This window comes from Gorilla gorilla, chromosome 11 (genome assembly GCF_029281585.2).
Source record: "Gorilla gorilla gorilla isolate KB3781 chromosome 11, NHGRI_mGorGor1-v2.1_pri, whole genome shotgun sequence".
NCBI classification, from domain to species: Eukaryota; Metazoa; Chordata; class Mammalia; order Primates; family Hominidae; genus Gorilla; species Gorilla gorilla.
The window spans coordinates 61,468,803-61,489,042 of record NC_073235.2 but is presented as its reverse complement, the minus strand read 5'-3'; the positions used below and the strand labels follow the sequence as shown (position 1 = coordinate 61,489,042).

Below are 20,240 nucleotides of genomic sequence, written 5' to 3'. Positions count from 1 at the left end.
TAAGTAGGCACTTAATGTGTGCTGAATGAACCAGGCAGGTGCCCAGCCTTCACCTTCCCGCCCAAGATTCAGAGTGGCACTAGCTCAAGTCCAGGTGTTCTGACTTTATCCACTCCATTCCCAAAACCACCTTCCCACATTCCAAATTCACAGAAAACAGCTCAGGGAGGCTGTGTAACCTATCCGGGGTCATAGTGGGGCAAAGGGACTAAACTGGGACCTTATCCCAGTCTGTCTGGCTTCAAAGCTTCTAATCCTGAGAAAAAGACATGCATGACAGAGGGGAAGGGGAACCTAGGCTGGTTAGGACTAATTATAAGCAAATGGTCTAATGAATGAGTGATCAGGTTTACAACCCAGATTTCAAGGAATTGAGTACTTTTTTTGAGACAGGGTCTCGCTCTGTTGTACAGGCTGGAGTGCAGTGGCGTGATCATAGCTCACTGTAGCCTTGACCTTCTGGGCTCAAGCGATCCTCCTACCCCAGCCTCCCAAGTAGCTGGAACTACAGGTGTGCACCACCACAGTTGGCTAATTTTTGTATTTTTTGTAGAGATGGGGTTTTGCCATGTTGCCCAGGCTGGTCTTGAACTCCTGAGCTCAAGTGATCCACCCACCTCAGCCTCCCAAACTGCTGGGATCACAGGCATGAGCCACCATACCCAGCCTTCAGTGACTCTTTTTTTTTTTTTTTTTTTTGGAGATGAGTCTTGCTCTGTCACCCAGGCTGGAATGCAGTGGCGCAATCTCGGCTGACTGCAGCCTCCGACTCTTGGGTTCAAGTGATTCTCCTGCCTCAGCCTCCTGAGTAACTAGTATCACAGGCACCCACGATGACGCCTGACCAATTTTGTTTTTTTTTTTTTTTTTTTTTTTTTTTTTTTTTTTTTAGTAGAGACAGGGTTTCCCCAGGTTGGCAAACCAAGAACCTCAGGCTATCACTCCTCACTCTCCACATCCCAGGTTCCCTCCTCCAGCCTCTTTTTAATACATGAGAAAAGTACTCAGAATCAAGCTTCACTAGAAATCTCTTGCCAAAGGTCCACTTAAAACAACAGAACAAACCTAATTTTGAAGACTTGTTACTTTTGAGTGTTAACCCAAAAAACTAAAAAGCATCATTGGCAGAATTAAGTATGAATGTACACAGGTTCCTAAAAACAAGCAATTTTCTCAGATGTTGCTTTTTACCAGAGATCAACATCCTATTCTTTGAGGAGTTATCAAAAGCTCCCTGAAGGAAGTGAAATTACAAGACAGCCTAGGCCATTGGGAAAGCCAAACATTTCTCAAATGTGAGAACCTGTCTCACTCTCAACCCAGGAGCTTGACATGAGTGCAGATCCCCAAAACCCACCACAGGCCTACTGAAGCACCTCCTGGGGGCAGGGCCTGGAAATCTGCATTCCAAATTAAGTGCCCCAGATGATGCTTAGGCATTACCCATGCCCTCCTACAAATTCTAAGTCCATGCCTACCTGGAGGTATATCATTAGCTTAAAAGAGTTTCCACAGGAATGCCAAATTTCCAACCACCGACTGGGCATTTCCAACTGGGTATCCCAGATGGCCCCCGAACTCTGCCCCTCCCCTCCTGAGAGAGTGCTGTTATAGTATTGTTCATCATCCATACCTTGTTGCCACACCTGGAAACTCTCTACCTTCAGTAAGCTGCTAAGTATTCCTTTTCATCCCAGTCCAAAAATCATACACCATGTGCACTCCTTCTCCATGTTCTCATTCCGTCTTGTTAAGTGAAATTGATAGGGAGCCACTGATTTGGACTGAGCTCTTGCACTAGGATCCAACAGACCAACCCAAATGGAGTCATTCATGCAAAAGTTCCACGTCACCAAACCAAAACCTAAGCTGTTTACTTGTAAGATCGGACCCTCCAAGCAAACAGGAGAGAAATGATAGTCAAATCTCCAAACAGGCCAGTTTTCAAAAAGCACGAGATTCACGACAACCAATCAAAGGGGGCCCAGTCAGCTGGGTGCGGTCGCTCATGCTTATAATCGCAGTACTTTGAGAGGCCAAGGCAGGCAGATCGCAAGGTCAGGAGTTTCAGACCAGGCTGGCCACGTGGTGAAACCCAGTCTATACTAAAAATACAAAAATTAGCTGGGCGTGGTGGCACATGCCTGTAATCCCAGCTACTTGGGAGGCTGAGGCAGGAGAATTGCTTGAACCCGGGAGGTGGAGGCTGTAGTGAGCAGAGATCACGCCACTGCACTCCAGCCTGGGCAACAAAGCGAGACTCTGTCTTGGAAGAAAAGGGAAAAAAAAGGTGGGCCCAGTCAACCAGAGCTGGCAAAAATAAGGAAATCCCCTCTGCTTTAACCCACACAAGGAAAGTAACCTGAAGTAATAATCTGAGGTTAACCAGTCCACCTTTGGCACTATGCAATCTCTGTGCTCCTGCTCAAGCTGCCTTACAAAACCTGCTGTTCAGCCATGCCCTGCAGAGCGCCTGCCTATTTTGTAGTCTGGGTGCTGCCTAGTTCATGGACCCCTAAGAAACAACAATTAGATCTTTAAAGCTTCATTTGTTGAAATTTTGTTCTTTGACATCTTGTTCTAAAAACCATGGTGGCACAGGACAGTAAACCCAAGTTCAATCCTGGCTGAACTAGGTTACTTTGAGCCCGCTTCCTTTTCTGCAAAATGAGGATGACAACAGCACCCTATGAAAAGTTTTTCTGCGAAGATTACATGAGCTAATGCACCTTCACCTTAAGTGCACACTCAAAGGTATTCAACTGGCATTAGTTCTCTTCTTCCTCCCACTAACTCAGGCCTCAAACATCATCTCTCACCTGACCTACTTCAAAAGCCTCCTAACAGAGAGCTCTGCAGCCCATCTGTCCCCATGCCAGTCTCTCCTCCACACCACCGCTGCCAAAGCTTTTCTCCAACACACAGATCTGATTACATCATCTCCCTGCTGAAAAACCTTTGACAGCTATCACTTGCTTACAGGATCAAGTCCACACTTCTTAGCCTGGCATGCAAGGCCTTTGCAATCTGGCTCTCTTCTCCCTGCCACTGTACCCAAATGCCAAGCACCGTCTGTTCTAGTAACAACACCCCAAACACGACTTGTGTTTTCATGCTTCCCAGCCTCTGCTTCTTGCGCTCCTTTTCTCTAGAAAGCCTCTCACCCTCTTTCCCACCTGGCAAAGTCACCTTCACCTCCTCCCCCTCCTCCCTGAAGCTTTCCCCAGCCACTGTCAACTCCTCCTCCCCCTACTCCTCCTCCTCCCCCTACTCCTCCTCCTCCTGCACTGCCTAACACCTTGCAGTGGTACTGTGTTTGCACTTGTCTCCTCAGATTGAGACACAGCACTGGGCCTCAAACCCTGAAGGGCACAATGACCAGCTCTCAAGAAACATTTTTTGGAAAAATTAATACAAGACCTCCACCACCCGCTGACAAATGAAAACGGTTTCTAATTTGTCAAATAGTTACCACCTTCATGGTAACTTTTTATCTTTAAAAAACTCATAAGGAAATTCTATTTGTTGAGTTGGCTAACACCACTCTTATGAAGGAAGCAAAAAAGCCTTGTGAAGAAGGTAAAGTCTCTTTACATTTTCCACTGGCTTAGGTCTCAATCGCTGTCCTAGAAATGGCATCTCTTTTTTCCAGATGGAAGGGGGAACTAACACCCTTTGATTCCTCCTGGCTTAACTTTTGGTATGTAGAGTTGGGACAGTTAAAAGGGTCCTTTTTGTTGAAGCAAAACATTTCAGAAAGGAAGAGATTAAACAAAACTTTGTAATGGTAGAGGAAAAGTGTAAAAAGCTCAAGTACCACTTGACTTGAAGTCTGTAGGGAATCAAGTTCATTCTGAGAGAACAGGCACTATCTGGGAAGGAGCAGTGTGAGTCCTTGCCTGGCTGAGATCTTTTCTTGTCCAAGCCAGATTCAAAGCCAAATGTCCCAAGACTTGGAAACAGCTGATGACAGAAGACAACACTTTTTGGTTTACCCATAAATGGCAAGAATGCAAGGACCACAGATATCCAGGCATTCTCCAAACTGTTCCTCCACTTCTGTTCAAAACTTAGGATATATTAATTCCACCTTCGCGTGCATCTTTAATAGGCACAAAGGCAATAAGGAGAATCCCCGTTTCTCCACTGTGAGGATCTTGAATGAAGCACTGACCACCCTCTTCTCTAGAAAAGCCTGCTCTCCTGTCGGTAATATTTATTTCATAAACGAATATGCATGTATGACTTGAGCACAGTACAATACACTTACTCCACCTAAATAAAGTGTATTGTTCTAAACCATACTCAAGCAAAACATTACAAAAGTCTGAGGAGCTTCACATGTTGTCAGTCTCAGTAAAAAAACTGATTTTTTAAATACTGATTTTCATAAAAACCAGAGTTTGTTAGCAATATTTTTGTGCCAATAATAAAATACCACTTTTTTGTTGTTTGTTTGGTGTTTTTTTTTTTGTTTTTTGGGAGACGGAGTCTTGCTCTTTCTCCCAGGCTGGAGTGCAGTGGCGCGATCTCGGCTCATTGCAAGCTCCGCCTCCCGGGTTCACGCCATTCTCCTGCCTCAGCCTCCCAAGTAGCTGGGACTACAGGCACGCGCCACCACGCCCGGCTAATTTTTTGTATTTTTAGTAGAGACGGGGTTTCACTGTGTTAGCCAAGATGGTCTCGATCTCCTGACCTCGTGATCCAACCCACCTCGGCCTCCCAAAGTGCTGGGATTACAGGCGTGAGCCACCGCGCCTGGCTAAAATACCACTTTTGACTCTTACTCCTTCTCCTGTATAAATCACCATCTAAAACTGTCCTACTTGTTAGCTCAAAACATTTCATATAGGCATATAATTGTTTTAATATAAGCAACCAACTCCCATACAGATTATCTTGAAATCAAGAACTTATCTCGACTTCTGTAACAAGTACCTTAAAATTTACAAGTTTTAAAACACTCAGAACAATTAAAAACTTCAATTTAACAACTGATCCAGAATGCTGAATAAAATATGGTAAGGACTGGATGTGGTGGTTCAGCCTGTAATCCCCACACTTTGGGAGGTCAAGGCAGGAAGACTGCTTGAGCCCAGGCGTTCGAGACCAGCCTGGGCGACATAGCAGATCCTATCTCTACAGAAAAAAAAAATAAAAAAATAAAAAAATTAGTCAGGCATGATGGTGCACACCTGTGGTCCCAGCTCTTGGGGAGGCTAAGGCAGGAGCATCATTTGAGCCCAGGAGGTTGAAGCTGCAGTGAGCCAAGACTGTGCCACTGCACTTCAGCCTGGGCAGCAGAGCAAAACCCTGTCTCAAAAACTAAATAAACAAATAAAGTAAAACAGAATAAAATAAAATATGGTAAGAGGAGGAGAAGGTGGAAGATGATCTGGTTTTGGTAGCTCTGATCCATGCACGGTGCTAAGCCTTTCATACAGGGCTTCGCCTTTGGCCTTGGTATAACCTCTATGAAACAGGAATTATTGTCCCCATTCTACAGACACAGAAACAGGTCAAGTAAATTGCCAGAGCCAAACACAAAACCAAAGTCTATCTGGTTTCAAAGATCATCCTTTTTACCATATCCTATATGTTTGTGTTTTTTAAAGAGGGGAGAAAAAAGGAGTGTATATGTATATTTTTAATGGACTAAATATAGTTACAAAGTACCTACTCTGTCCAAGTCACCTTATTATTCACAACAGGCAAATTTTAATGCAGAAAACAGTGTCCCTGCTGGTTAAAGGATTAAATATAAGAATGCGCTGGGAGCTGCTTATGACAGCTACCATTCATCATGCAAAGCTTCTTTATATATACTAAGCTATTCTTCATTAAGATTCACAAAATCCTTTAACTTTTCCCAGACATACAACTAGCACTTGGAAGGATATCAAGGGAAAAAAAAAATGTAAATAGCAAATTAAGTTAGCAAAGTTAGCTATGATAGGAACTTTTATTTGCTTGTCTGGGTTTCTAAGACAATGTACATAGAAAATTATCACCCTGAGGGTGTCCTTGAATTTATGGCTGTATTTTAGATTAGCATAAGCATTTATCAGGAAAATATTCTGTTAAAAATTTATCAAGCAGAGGTAGAAAGAATGCACATTCCTAAATGTGCTTAAAAAATAAGTGTCTATGGAGTATTATTTTACCATCACAACTCAGATACTTGTCATTCTGAATAAAATTCAACCACCAAAAACGTTTAACACCCAGGCCACTTTACCCAAGAGACACATGGTTTATAGTCTCAAGATATACTGAAAACATATCCATTTAACCACGCCAACTATTCAGAATACCTTTCCAAACACACCTGGAATCAATTCAACTTGCATCCCTTTGATATACTAATAAACCTAATTTTTAAACTCTAAGCTGTTACTTCTTTATATATATATATATATATATATATATATTTTAAAGCTATATATTAATTGCTAAACTTTTTAAAGATAGGGTCTCACTCTGTCACCCAGGCTGGAGTGCAGTGGTTCAATCATACGCTTGCAGCAGCTTTAATCATCTCCCAGGCTCAAGCAATCCTCCCGCCTCAGGCTCCCTAGTGGCAAGGACTACATACAGGCTTGAACCACCATACCCAGATGATTTTTTTTTCACTTTCAATAGAGATAAGGTCTCACTGTGTTGCCCAGGGTCCCGAACTCCTGAGTTCAAGCAATCCTCCTGCCTCCACCTCCACCTCCCAAAGTGCCAGGATTACAGGTGTGTCTGACTCACCATGCTGCTCTGAATTGCTAAACTTAAATGTCTGTTCTCAAATCATAGAGGGAGTCGGGAGTGCAGAGGGGAATCTTAGTCTAGGACCTATTTTTGCCAAAAATATTTTACTTGACTCTAATCTTGCTTTTAGACCTAGCCTCCAGTTTATAGGAAATACAGGAAACAATGGGACAAGGTAAACACTGCCACAGGAAACAAATTCAGAATATGGGACAACCCAGAAAAGTCAGGAATGGGAGGGAGGGAGGTAATGAGATATTATTTTTCTACATTTAAAAAGATGAAAGAGACAAACAACAACAACAGCCCACAGTGCAATGTGAACCTTGATTGAATCTTGGTTTCCAAAAAACAAAAATGGTGACAAATGCTATTTAAGGGAGAATTTTTTTTTTTGAGATGGAGTCTTGCTCTGTTGCCCAGGCTGGAGTGCAGTGGCATGATCTTGGCTCACTGCAAGCTCCGTCTTCTGGGTTCATGCCATTCTCCTGCCTCAGCCTCCTGAGTAGCTGGGACTACAGGCGCCCACCACCATGCCCGGCTATTTTTTGTATTTTTACTAGAAACGGGGTTTCACCATGTTAGCCAGGATGGTCTCAATCTCCTGACCTCGTGATCTGCCCACTTCGGCCTCCCAAAGTGCTGGGATTACAGGTGTGAGCCACCGCGCCCAGCCCAAATTAGATAATATTTTTAAATTATTGTTAATTGTATTAAAAGCGATAATGGGGTGGTGATTTTTTTAAGTCCTAAGTTAGAAATGCATAGCAAAGTTAGTCAGGCAAAATTACATGATGTCTGAGATTTGATTTTTAAGTACTTCAACAAATTAGATAACCCAACAAACATTGTTCTCTGGATGTTCTGGAAAAAAAAAAAAGTTTCTACAATTCAATGTGTTTGGAAAACACTGACTACTCTATTTCCCTTCCAGGATATTTATAATGAACACTAGATCTAAGGGTGCTCAAAAGTCCTGTAGTTAAAAACAAAAATACCTGGTTTACTTTGGTTAACCCAGATTTTCCCACTTATTTGACCACAGGACTTTTTTCCCTGCGTAACACCTGTTAACTTCCTAAGACTCAGTTTCCCCCAGAATGCATTTTGGGAATTCTTGCTTTACTTAAATAAATCCTAAGAAAAATAAGGCCCTCTTAAGTTACATGGATGATTCAACAACCCCTGAATAAGAATTTCACAATTGCATCTATCTGCAATTTAGGAGCCACTCACTGTTTTGATGTCTTTTGCATCTATAAATATGTTTACTCTTTAACATGTTTTGATTTATAAGTCAGACTCTTTCTACAATATGAAATCCCACTGCAAAAGTTCTTTGAAATGGAATTAACTTTAATTTATTCAAACCCATTGCCTTGGAAATCTACAATGAAACAAATTTCAAATTGTCAAACCATACCTACTTTTTACTTTCAAAACTACCTTAAGATATTTCAAAGCTTTCCCTAACCCTTTCCAAAGACTCATGAAAATAAATTACTGGATTTACAGTAGCCAAGAACAACAACAACAACAACAAACCTTGAAATCAAAGCTCTTTTGAGTCTTTCAGTTGGTACTTAGGGTTTCCAGGACCAGAAATAAAAGCCCCACAGATTCCCATCTTTATGAAAACGGTAAGTTTTTTGTTTTGTTTTGTTTTGTTTTTTTGAGATAAGGACTTGCTCTGTCGCCAAGGCTAGAGTGCAGTGCTGTAATCACAGCTAACTGCAGCCTCAACCTCCCAGGCTCAAGCGACCCTCCCACCTCAGTCTCCCACGTAGCTGAGACCACAGGCACGGTACCACCATGCCTGGCTAATTTTAAAAAAAAAATTTTTGTAGAGACAGAGACTTCCTATGTTGCCCAGGCTGGTCTGAAATTCCTTGGCTCAAGAGATCCTCCTACCTCAGCCTCCCAAAGTACTAGAATTATAGGCACGAGCAACCACACTCAGCTAAGTGGTCCTATGCTTATAAACAGATCCTTTGGAAAAACTGAACTGGATCCCAAAAGAGATTCACCTTAATCATGAATTCTACTTACTCCACAGGTGAAAGTTTCACAGCAAGATTTTAAGTAATATCTGCAGTTCATCTGAAAAAAATTATATCATATTCCATTTAAGAACCCCAACACTTAAAAACTCATTACACTTAAAAACTCATTGGAAATGCCCTTAAAAATGGCCAACAAAGAAATCTGAGCTAGAAGTCTCTGATGTAAGAAAACAACCAAATTTGATGTTCCCTTGCCTCTAAGGAGGCAATTTATAATGTTCAAAACACTTTATATACATTCTGTCATTTGACCCTCAGAACCCTGGAGACATGTCTGTCTTCCATCAGGGGAGCATATATCTAACATAGCTCAACTTGAAAGCCTACAACTTGTGAACTCTCAACTATCTTTGCATAGAGGGAATACTGACATAGATAACTCTATTCAGCTAAAGCACTACAGAGCCCATCACCTCCCATCTCCCAGTGGGGATGCTCAGGCCAGATCCTACCCTGGGGAGTTATTGCCCATGATTTTGCTTTGTGGTAGTTGCAGACAGCTCACTATCTGCAGGCATTTAGATCTTCATACATCTCATCCACCAGGCCTTTCCTGTTACTCCACAAGGACTCTCCCTTGAACTCACTGCATCTGCTAGGATTGTCTTTAATGTTTTTGCACTATCATCCTATGGAACCTCCCATTTCACCTATGTCAGTGTTCCCATGTGAAAGAACATGGCACTGTAAATAACACGCATGAGGGCACACAAACCAGCCAGGAAATAAAAATTTTCCAGGTCTGAATCCTGGGTCCTGCTGTCTTGGTTCTGTGAGCTCCCTGCCCTCAATCTCCTTTCATGTACATGGAGCTCCCTGCCTTCCTAAGGCTGCCAGAAGGCTGGAGGCGAGACCCACCCCAGAGTAACAAGTCCAGAGTGATGTTTAACAACTGTGGATTCTCTGTCTCCCTTTCTCCCAAAGGAGAAACAGATTGTTTTCTTTTTAAATGAGAAAGGTAAGACAGGACCCCCTACCATCAAAAAACCTACAACCCATCTGCAAAGCCAATAGGCGAACAACTTAATAATAAAAAGCAAACAGAGAAAGACATTATAATGAATGTACAATGTACTAGGGAGACTAAAAGGAAAGAAAAACTGAAATGTTGAAGTGGGGGTAAATCAGAAAAAATGTTCATAAGAAAGCAATATTTATTTAAGCTAGCCCTTGAAAGTCAAAATTTCAGTGGTGGTGGTAGGGTGAGGGAAGAGGCAAAATTGAAACAAAGTATCAGGGACGGGCAGGAGTTCAGTGGTATTAGCAAAGACAAGGAGAGGACAGCTGGGCCTGCAAAGAAGTTAGGGTCCAGATCACAGAGATTCTTGAAAGCTAAGAATAAAACAGGGACAGCTACTACTCTTATCTGTCCTTATATCAGGTATGATGCTTTCAGCTGCAAGTAACAAAAATACCTAACTCTAAGTGACTTAAATTGTGGTATCAAAGCTTTTTTGATCACGCAGGACTATCAGTAAAAAAAAAAAAAAAAAAAAAAATTAGCCAGGCATGGTGGCTCATGCCTGTAATCCCAGCACTTTGGGAGGCCGAGGCGGGCAGATCACTTGAGCTCAGGAGTTTGAGACCAGCCTGGCCAACATGGTGAAACCCCATGTCTACGAAAAATACAAAAATTAGCCAGGTGTGGTGGTGCACACCTGTAATCCCAGCTATTCAGGAGGCTGAGGCAGGACAATCACTCGAACCCAGGAGGCAGAGGCTATGGTGAGCTGAGACAGCACCACTGCACTCCAACCTGGGCAACAGAGAAAGTTTCCATCTCAAAAAAAAAAATTTTTTTTAATTAAGCCAGGTGTGATGGTGCACACCTGTAGTCCCAGATACTTGGGAGTCTGAGGTGACAGGATCACTTGAGCCCAGGAGTTGGAGGCTGCAGTGAACTATCATCACACCACTGTACTCCAGCTTGGGCAACAGAGCAAGACTCACCTCTAAAAAAATAAAAAGTAAAAAATTTTAAAAATGTATTGAAGCTCAGGAATTTCAGGGGAAAAAATTTATAACATATATACTAACATATTATAAATTGTATTAATTTATGTGTAATTAAAACTAGTTATGAATGGTATGTATATACACACATGAATGTAGTATATACATTATACAACATTTAAAACTTTTAAAGGATGGGAGTCAAACAGTATTTTTAAGTTCATTTTTATTAATAATACAAATCCAAACATAATTTTGTTGTTGTTGTTGTTGTTTTTCAAGACGGAGTCTCATTCTGCCGCCCAGGCTAGAGTTCAGTGGCACAATCTTGGCTCACGGCAACCTCCACCTCCCAGGTTCAAGTGATTCTCCTGCCTCAGCCTCTCGAGTAGCTGAGATTACAGGTGTACACTACCACACCTGGCTAATTTTTGTGTTTTGAGTAGAGACAGGGTTTCACCATGTTGGCCAGGCTGGTCTTAAACTCCTGACCTCAGGTGATCTGCCCGCCTCGGCCTCCCAAAGTGCTGGGATTACAGGCATGAGTCACCGCGCTCAGCCCATACATAATTTTTGAGCCACCTTCTTGTCAAATTTGTTTTAAAAGTCATGTTCTAAACTCATAAGAACATTTTCTTGTTCCTTTATACTTACATCATTATCATTACACTTTCTTTGCAAGAATCTTTTTAAACCACTCGCCCATTTTCTGGGGGTCAGTTTAGTTAAAACCAGATAATCTAGCCATAAATGTATTTAGATGGATAGAGTTCACCAAAGGCAAGAATAAGAATGAGGGTACCACTGTCAATTCCACCAGGTTGTAAAAGGCCCAGTCTTCCCTCAGGCAACCTCATATAATGTAAGTTGATAAAAGACTATCAGATATACCAACCAGTGTCAACTCATACATTAAATATTTTAAAAGCTTAATTTTTTCTAACATTCTTGAATATTTTCTTCCCTCCCATATTGGATGATCTAGCACACTCCACTCTGGGGACCACTGATCTTAAACAATAATGAGGCTGGGCACAGTGGCTCACACCTGTAATCCCAGCACTTTGGGAGGCCAAGGTGGGAGGATCGCTTGAGCCCAGGAGTTCGGGACCAGCCTGGGCAACATGGAGAAACCCCATCTCTACAAAAAATACAAAAATTAGCCGGGTGTGGTGGTGCACACCAGTATGTAGTCCCAGCTATTTGGGAGGCTGAGGTGGGAGGATCACTTGAGCCCAGGAGGCAGAGGCTACAGTGAGCCATGATCATGCCACTGCAGTCCAGCCTGGGTGACAGAGTGAGACCCTAGCTTAAAAAAAAAAAAAAAAAGATAGGAAAGAAACAATAACGAAAATGTTTTTTCTCACAGAAGTTCTGAGTCACAGTGGTTCTAGGGCTGGCTAATCAGCAGCTAAAATAAGTCATTGTGGGCTGGGGACGGTGGTTCACTCTGTAATCCAGCACTTTGGGAAACTGAGGTGGAAGGATTGCTTGAGGCCAGGAGTTCGAGACGAGCCTGGGCAACATGGTGAGACCCTGTCTCTACCCACCCGCCTCCTACACCCCCGACACCGACAAAAAAAAAAAAAAAAAAAGTAATTGTGGTCTTAGGCCACCTTTAGTCTGCACTCGGTGCTACTTGTTCTCTTGTGCTGACAACCTTATGCTTCAAATATGCCAGGACCTAACAGGCGTCACATACATATTCATTAATGAGTCACTGGCAAAAGGTATGGCATTACTAAAATTGATTGCTTAATCAAAATTCACTCCCTGGGGCAGAGGACGCATCCACCTTACCCTTAAGTACATGGCCAGTGGAAAACTAATCAAAAGCAGGATTATAGTAGTAAGCACAGTCACCCCCTCCACACCCAACCCTCCATATCTCAGGTTCCATGGCCACAGATTCAACAAACCTAGGTTAGAAAATATTCAAAAAATATTCTAGTAACTGACCACTGGAAAAAAGATAACAATACAATAAACACAATAAAATACAATAAATACAATAAAAATATAAATTTTAAAACAATACAGAATAACAACTATTTATCTAGCATTTACATTATATTAGGTATTATAAATAATCTAGAGATGATTTAAAGTATGAAGGAGGACTGGGGGGGTTGGCTCATGCCTGTAATCCCAGCACTTTGAGAGGCCAAGGCAGGAGGATCACTTGAACCAAGAGTTGAGACCAGCCTGGTCTGGTCTCATAGTAAGACCCTGTCTCTACAAAAAAAAAAAAAAAAAAAATACAAAAATTAGCTGGGTGTGGTGGTGTGCACCTGTACTCCCAGCTACTTAGGAGGCTGAGGTGGAAGGATTGCTTGAGTCCAGGAGGTTGAGGATGCAGTGAGCCATGATCACACCAGTGCAGTCCAGCCTGGGCAACAAATGGAAACCCTTTCTCAAAATAAAATACAAAGGAGGCCAGGCAAGGTGGCTCACGCCTGTAATCCCAGCACTTTGGGAGGCTGAGGCAGGTGGATCACCTGAGGTCAGGAGTTCAAGACCAGCCTGGCCAACATGGTGAAACCCCATCTTTACTAAAAACACAAAAATTAGCCAGGCGTGGTGGCACATGCCTGTAATCCCAGCTACTCAGGAGGCTGAGGCAGGAGAATCACTTGAACCCGGGAGGCAAAGGTTGCAGTAGCCGAGATTGTACCACTGTGCTCCAGCCTGGGTGACAGAGTGAGACTCTGTCTCGAAACTAATAATAAAATTTAAAAATATATATATATGAGGGTATGCATAAGCTATATGCAAATAATACATGGTTTTTAATAACGGACTTAAGCATTTGAGGATCTTAGTATCCGTGGGAATCCTGGAACCAATCTTCCATAGGTATCAAGGATGGTTATAATGTTGTAAACTATTGCAGCAATGGCCCTCAATGAATCATGTAACCACCACGGCACCAGTGAGCCTAGGCACAGGGAATCTGGCCCCCATTTCTGAATCCCAAGCAAATAAACAGTTGTTGTTAAGCCACAAGAAGCAAGGAGGACCAGAACACAGAATGCTGTTGTATGGTGACCATCCCTGCCATAGTATTCTACGTATGTAGGACAACAGGGGAAGAAAGAACCAAACTGTTTCATCCACAGACTTTTTAAATTCAAACATGTAGTTCAGAGTCAGCCGGCACTCAATAAACATTAATAATTAATGTTACTTATCCCAAGTAATTTAGAACAAAGCATGGCAGAGAGAGGGGAGTGTAATGGGTTACATGGGAATAATGACCAACTCTTACGTTTTTAGCAGTAATTCAACACCCCCTCATGTCTGTGTACATAGCAATTCAGAGTCCCACAGAATGTGGACAAGTCCACTGCCCTCAAGACTACAGGGGTGTACATCACAACAACATTAAGAATCTTCATATCCTTTGGTATGTTGTTATGATCAGCAATACCACTTGTGGAAATGTACACTGCCCTGGCTAGCTCTTTTGTTGATCCAGCTCCCTCCCTCTTCCATTAACAATAACCCTCTTCTTTGTGGGATACTTTGTCTCCCCACAGCCCCATTTTATGGGTCTAACCGTAACTCTCCTTTGGCTGGCATCAAGCCAATTCGGGTTCCCTCCAGGGCTTTCCCAAATTGGAACTAACATCAAAAAGGCCAATTCTGGATGTGAGGCTTGAGAGCTATAATACCAGCAGCCGTATACGTATGATCTTTTTCATATTTCTTCAAAAGCTCATGCAACAGAGGATCCCATTTTTGCATGAGTATACATGCATGAAAAGGTCACAGCTGAGTGCTTCTGAGAGACCTCCCTACTCTCCACCCCCATCTCCTACCCAAAGAGGTAATAAGCCACTGTTCATGACTGGCACGTAACCCTAGGTTACGTACTGAGGTGGGGCAGGGAAGAGGTTGAGTCACTGTGGCTCTGGGCTATGTGAACTGAACATGATGGGTTCGCATCTGTCTACCTCTACAACTGGAAGGTTTTCCCTAATAAATTCCCTCATGTTAGCGAAAAAATCTGTGCTAAAATCCAGGAACTATGTCATCCCTCTGCAACACTTTTGTCCTTGACATTCTGTCTATGGAACTCTTCTTTCTAGAACATTCTCCTTGATCACACCCACCTACAGGGGAACCTAAAGACAACACCGACCCTAGAAGGGCAAGTTCCATCAGCAACACAGCTAAACCAAACCAGGAGAACTCCTTTCACTCTCCACAAGATAATGTCCTCTGAAGCCTTCTTCATCAAAGTCCTCTATCATTCCAAATCCATGCTCCTGATAATATTATTAAAAGCCAAGAATCATTCTTCTCCTTTGCTGCTCTTGTGCCCTCCTGGTACAAAGTGTCCCAACTTCTCTAGCAAATAGCGCTTCATAATGTTCTCTTCTCTCGCTCATGGAAATGGCGGCAATTTCAGATATACTACACCTCCTTCCCAGCCAATGAGCACTGATACATCTTCTTATTGAGGTTTAAACCCCATTGCTTAATATTTTGAAAAGACATTCCTCTGAGAATAAGTTTAAAAAGCTGAAGATGGACAAACTGCTCAGACATAAAAGAGCCTACAGCTTAACACATAATTGCATTTTAGAACCTGTTAAAGAAAATCAATACCAGCCTCCAGATGAGTGTCAAGCTGCAGTGAGTGCTGCTAACTAGGCAAGCAGGACAAAGCACAAACATTTAGAGACACAGCAAAAATGGGTCACCTGCAACCTACTACCTCTTTACCATCAACCTAACAGCATAAGGGAAGGATGTATTTAGCATGGAAAGTGCTGCAAAATCAGACTTATCCAGCCATCAGTAGGAACAGTCCAAGAATGATGACACCAAAAAAAGGAATACTCACCCAGGCCTTGCAATTAGGCTGAGAGATACCAAGATCAAAGGCAAATGATATGTTCATTTTTTATTTTTAAAAAGAGGTACAGATTTGAGAAGTGATTTCCTTAAGAATGCTGTCTGGGTTAATAGTCTGGATTATAAATCACATTACACCCTGAAGCCTACTTAATAAAAAAGAAGTTGAAAATAAACAAATGATTAGTTTGAAGCATGTGACTTTCTGAAACTCTCTTGAGGAGAAAGTTTTATTACCATTATTGGTGAACTGTTTTTAATCCCTGACATCAAAGCATAGATTGTTAACCCTGGGGTTCTGAAATCAAAATAACTCATATATAACCCTAAAAATGTATTGTGAGAAATTGCCACATATTAACTTTAGTCTGTTTGGCAGGTTTTAATAAACAGAAGAGAAGAGACTAGGGAGAATCAGAAGACTCTGGTTCAAGTTCAACTCAACTATTTATAGATGATACAGGTCTAATTTAACTTTCTAGGCCTTGGTTTATTCAAATAAAGGGTTAGGGATAAAATATGTAAATCAAGCCCTTATAAACCCCATAGCAGTGTTCTAACATTACAGCACTAGCTCCAGAATTCCTACATTTCTCAAACTTTTGGAGAGTCACAGAACTTTAGGGATGCAAGGTAATCCCATTTTAGGGATGAAAAAAATGAGAAAACCAAGACCCAGAAAGGCTTAAGAGTTCTTTGTACTGTGAATACTTTCATAACCTGGGGAGAAAGGGGGCAGGGAGAGGTTCTGGTTTTTCCACCACTGAAATATGCATTTAAGAGACAGTTGAAAACCAAACTATTTTAAACACTAAAACAAATCCTCCCCACAAATATATAAACACTCTTCTTTATTTTGCTTCTGTAAATGTATTCCTGTAACACAAACTATTTATCATAAAGATAAAAATAAAGCCATTTCTTTTTCTATGAGACTCTCAACCCTACTCTCAACCCAACTGAGACAAAATCTTTACAATTAGGTTAGGAATGTCTAATGGAAACATCGACATAAAGTTAACCTCCAGCTATGCTGGCAGGAGTCATTATAACATGGATTATAGTTCCACTGGCTCAGGGATGCTGGTTTTAATATTCCCAGAGAAATAAAGAATTAATCAGCAACTCAGAAGAGAACGTTGCCTAAAAATGGACGATTTAATCCAGACAACTCCATTGTCTCTAAAATTATGCCCTCAATCACCCAGTGTCAAAACCTACTATGGCACCAAATAAATTGTGTGTGGTTAAAGAGACAAAATGTTCTTTTTTCTACAGGCTGTTATGGGAAGCAGAAAAAGGCTGACTATGAATCAGTTATATCTTAGATCAAGGATGGATATAAATTATAATAATTTGGGCATTCTGGTGGTTAAACCAAGAAAGCAGGAAAACCATTGCTTCCAAGTTCCAGCAACACTTCAAACCAAAAGGCTTGGTGCCAAAAAGTTAAGTTTGGGGCACCACATGTGCAAGACAGGGTCATAAAAACTCACCTTAAATTTATTTGTGGACTTTTCCTGCTTCCACTAAAATCGATGACACTATTTCCCATCTCTTATTGTCAAATCACAACAGTCCGGAAGCCTGAACCAAGTTCACTTGGCAGGTAACAGGAACAGCCCTAGGAGGAAGTCCTGAAGGATATCAGATACCATACTTCCTTTACTGCCACATACTTTTCATTTCAGAACCACCAGGATATATTTATGATGCCTTTTGACTAACACTCACCAAGCATTCTGGCTGACACAAACTGCAGAAACTGGCATACTCTAGGGAAGGTCCCTTGTGAGGTCTTTAAGTAGCTTAGATGAGTAAAACACTCAGACTACTTCTATAATGAAGTAGTCTCAGCCGCTCATAAATTCTTTCATTCCCAGCAATCAAGAAGCAGCTGTTAAAATCCTGGAATCTTCCTAGTAGCAGATCTGAAATACCTCCAGGCTGACCCAGGAAGCTTCACAACTGCTTTCCTCTCCTTCCCCTCCCCTGCCTCAGGAGTGCCAGCCTGGCAGGAATAAAGATGACCAAGGAAGGAAAAAAGAGGGTAGCGGATCTGGTGAAAGCAGAGACGCAGACTCCCTTCATTTCCACTACAGAGAAATACCAGCCCTCTGTGCCAACTAACCAGGTTTCTCCTTTCCTCTCCCACCCCCACCCCTCCAAACACGCATTAACTTCTGCAGTCTGGTGTGTCTGGCATTTCCAGAGCGAGCGATCTCAGCAATCTTGAGCCCTTTCCTCAAAGATTCTGAACCAGGAACTTCCTTTCCGCGCCAGCTAGAGTTTGCGGTCCAACCCACGTTAAGACTCAGCTTCCATTTACCTTGTAACCTGTACGGACGACGCTGCTTCTGGGGTCAAGTTCAAGATGAAGGTTCCCTCCTCACCTCCCAAGTTAACTCCAGCAGGGAACAACGCCACTGAGAACGGTCCCAACACTGGAGGCACGGGGATCTGGAGCTGGCAGGAGGGGGCTGGGAGAAGGCCGTAGCCGAGCCTGGCGTCCTCCGCCCCTTGGCCGCAGCGCCGCGTTTCTACCTGGCCAACGCCACATTTCCTCCCGGAGCTTTACACAATAAGTCCAGTAAGTTTTGAGAACACCGGTCCAGGGACCTTTCTGTCTGCAAACACACCACACAATGCCTAGAGCTTCCTTCCCAGCCAGGCGTTCCGGAAAGCCGCCGCGCCAAAGCCAGGAGCCCCGCACACCCACAGCGCTGCGCGCCCGCACCCCAAAGTCCTCCAGGAAGCCAGTGCCCTGATATCGTCCCCCGAAAATGACCACTCTGCATCCAAGAACAAGGGGGCTCACAATCTTGACAATTACCGCTCTTCTCAGCGCCCCACCCCTAAAGAAAAACCCCCAACGTCTAATCCTAACTCACCCCCACCCCCAATAAAGGAGTGTGGATATGCTAATCGCAGTGTTCTTGGAAGCAAAGCAATAGACTTTCAGCCCAGACTGGGGCAATACGATGCCCCCGGCTTAAGTTCTCTCGGCAACTTCGCGACCCGCGCACCCCAACACTCTGGGGGGCGCCCAGGACCCCGCGGTGCCAGGCGCGCCTCCCCCCGCCTCCCCCGCGCCAGGTACCAGGCGTAGCCCAGGCCCTTGCCAAGCCCGAGGGCTACAGAGAAGGCGGGAAAGGGGGCGAGCGGGCGCGCCGGGCGGGGGTGGTCCCAGAACTCGAGCGTACCCCAAGCGTTCCCGGTTCCCACCACCCCGGTTCCAGGGAAGGCCGGCTCGGTCCGGCGCGGGGGAACCGCGCAAGGAAGGTGCGGACTCCCCAAAGCCGCCGAGAGACCAAGGCCCGGGGCGCCCAACATGTCTGTGCCTATTCCCGGAAAGCTCCCGGGTGTGCCCGGCGGAGGAGGGGGCGCTCCAGAAACTTTCCCTTCTCCCATCACCCTCTCCACCCCGGGTCCCTCTCGACCTCTCCGCACACTGGCAGCTGGCCATGCCCGGGGCGCTCGCAGGCCCGCGGCGGAGCCCGGGCTGCAGGAGTTACCTGCCGGGAAAGTTTCCAGCTCCTCAGCGCGGTTCCCCACACCCAGGGCCGGGCCTCGGGGCGAGGCCAGCTCGGCGCTCCGCGGCTGCCTCTCCTCCAGCTCCCGAGGCGGCCGCCGCTCCAGCAGCTGCCACAGCAAAGCCTCCGCTCCGGCCCGTCCCCCCGCCTTGCTCGGCCCACACCGGGGCCTCATTGGCAGCGCGAATCCCCGCCCTTGCGCGTGTTCCCGAAGGCACCTTCCTCTCGCGCGCCCGCCCCGGCCGCGCCTCCCGCGCCCCTCCCCGCCCTGGGCTGCGGCGGATCCAGGGACCGGTTGGAGCGCGGAGCGCGAACTTTCCGCGGGGCTTGGGCGCGAGGTCCCCTTGTCCCGCCTCTCGGCGCCAGGTCCGGGCCTGAGGCACCCTACCGTCCCTCTGGGCACCGGGTCCCCCGGGGCTGCGCCTAGTCCCCTCTGGGACCAAAATGACATGGGCCATAGTCTTTTTTACAGCCTCTTCAAAATCAATAAAGCGACCCGGCCTTCCCTCCTCGCTGCTTTTTTACCACAGCCGAGGAGGACATATGGGAGCAATTAACCGAGCTGGAGTTTCCGTGGACGCTTTAGGGTGGCTTGTGCGGCTTTCTTGGATTTTCTCTGCCTCACTTAACTACACACAAACACAAACACACTTTCTGGGGCCAGAATCAGCTTAAATGAGCTGGAAGGTCTAAGAAGGCATCTCGCTGGCTGCGTCTTTTTATTTCCCAAAAGGAATGGGGGACGTTCTGGGGCCGGTGATTTCCCGGGCGTCCCTGGGGCCGCGGGTCTGGAGCCTCCTGCGACCGCTCCAGGCTGGCCCGTGCTGTCTGCGCTACATTCACAGAGGGCCAGCGTCGTGCTTCTGTCGGAAGGAGGTGGGAGGGACGGAGGGGAGAGAACACACAAAGATGCTATTATTTTGTCGGTTGGTGGCAGTAAATTAAACTCCTGAGTTCCCAAAATGTTTTGTTATTCTCCAGCAGAGCAAAAACCAGGATAGGGACTAGGGATTCGGGTGTCCTGGGTTCTCCAAGATCCTCCCAGGAATCCCAGGCAGCCAAATTGGCCTAA

General features: G+C 44.4%; 1 protein-coding gene across 10 annotated transcripts in view; it reads right to left on the bottom strand.

Moving 5' to 3' along the window:
- Nucleotides 1-19,412, bottom strand: part of TANC1 (tetratricopeptide repeat, ankyrin repeat and coiled-coil containing 1) — a 263,670-nt gene extending 244,258 nt beyond the window's left edge. For 8 of the 10 annotated variants that reach the window (XM_031008670.2, XM_063694861.1, XM_055379017.1 and 5 more), the window contains exon 1: nucleotides 19,151-19,315. The gene's annotated coding sequence lies outside the window, so the exon portion shown is untranslated. Of the gene's footprint in view, nucleotides 1-19,150 lie in introns of all 10 variants that reach the window. The other 2 variants (XM_019022527.3, XM_055379020.2) reach the window with 2 other exon arrangements.
- Between the last annotated feature and the right edge of the window lie 828 nt (nucleotides 19,413-20,240).